This window comes from Penaeus monodon, chromosome 34 (assembly GCF_015228065.2).
Source record: "Penaeus monodon isolate SGIC_2016 chromosome 34, NSTDA_Pmon_1, whole genome shotgun sequence".
Taxonomy (NCBI): domain Eukaryota; kingdom Metazoa; phylum Arthropoda; class Malacostraca; order Decapoda; family Penaeidae; genus Penaeus; species Penaeus monodon.
In genome coordinates, this window is record NC_051419.1 from 3,022,896 (window position 1) to 3,023,168 (window position 273).

A 273-nucleotide genomic window follows, 5' to 3' on the forward strand; every position below is an offset into this window, starting at 1 on the left:
GGTCACGAGTATCGAACATTTTCTTCTTTTTTATTACAAGATGTCAACCATAACCTTCTCCGAATCTTCCTCGCCCTTAAACCACGGAAGAAAACTAAACCGTATCCAGTAAACCATAAACTCGGATTTTGTTTAACTGAATTTTTTTTTCCTGTCAAAGCCCATACTCGTTCACTTCAAATCATTCGTCAGGGTTGAATTGAGAGCCAGTACTTTTTGAGCCACATATTTGTCTTTTTAGTGACATGTCGTCATGAAAATCCCAGACACATG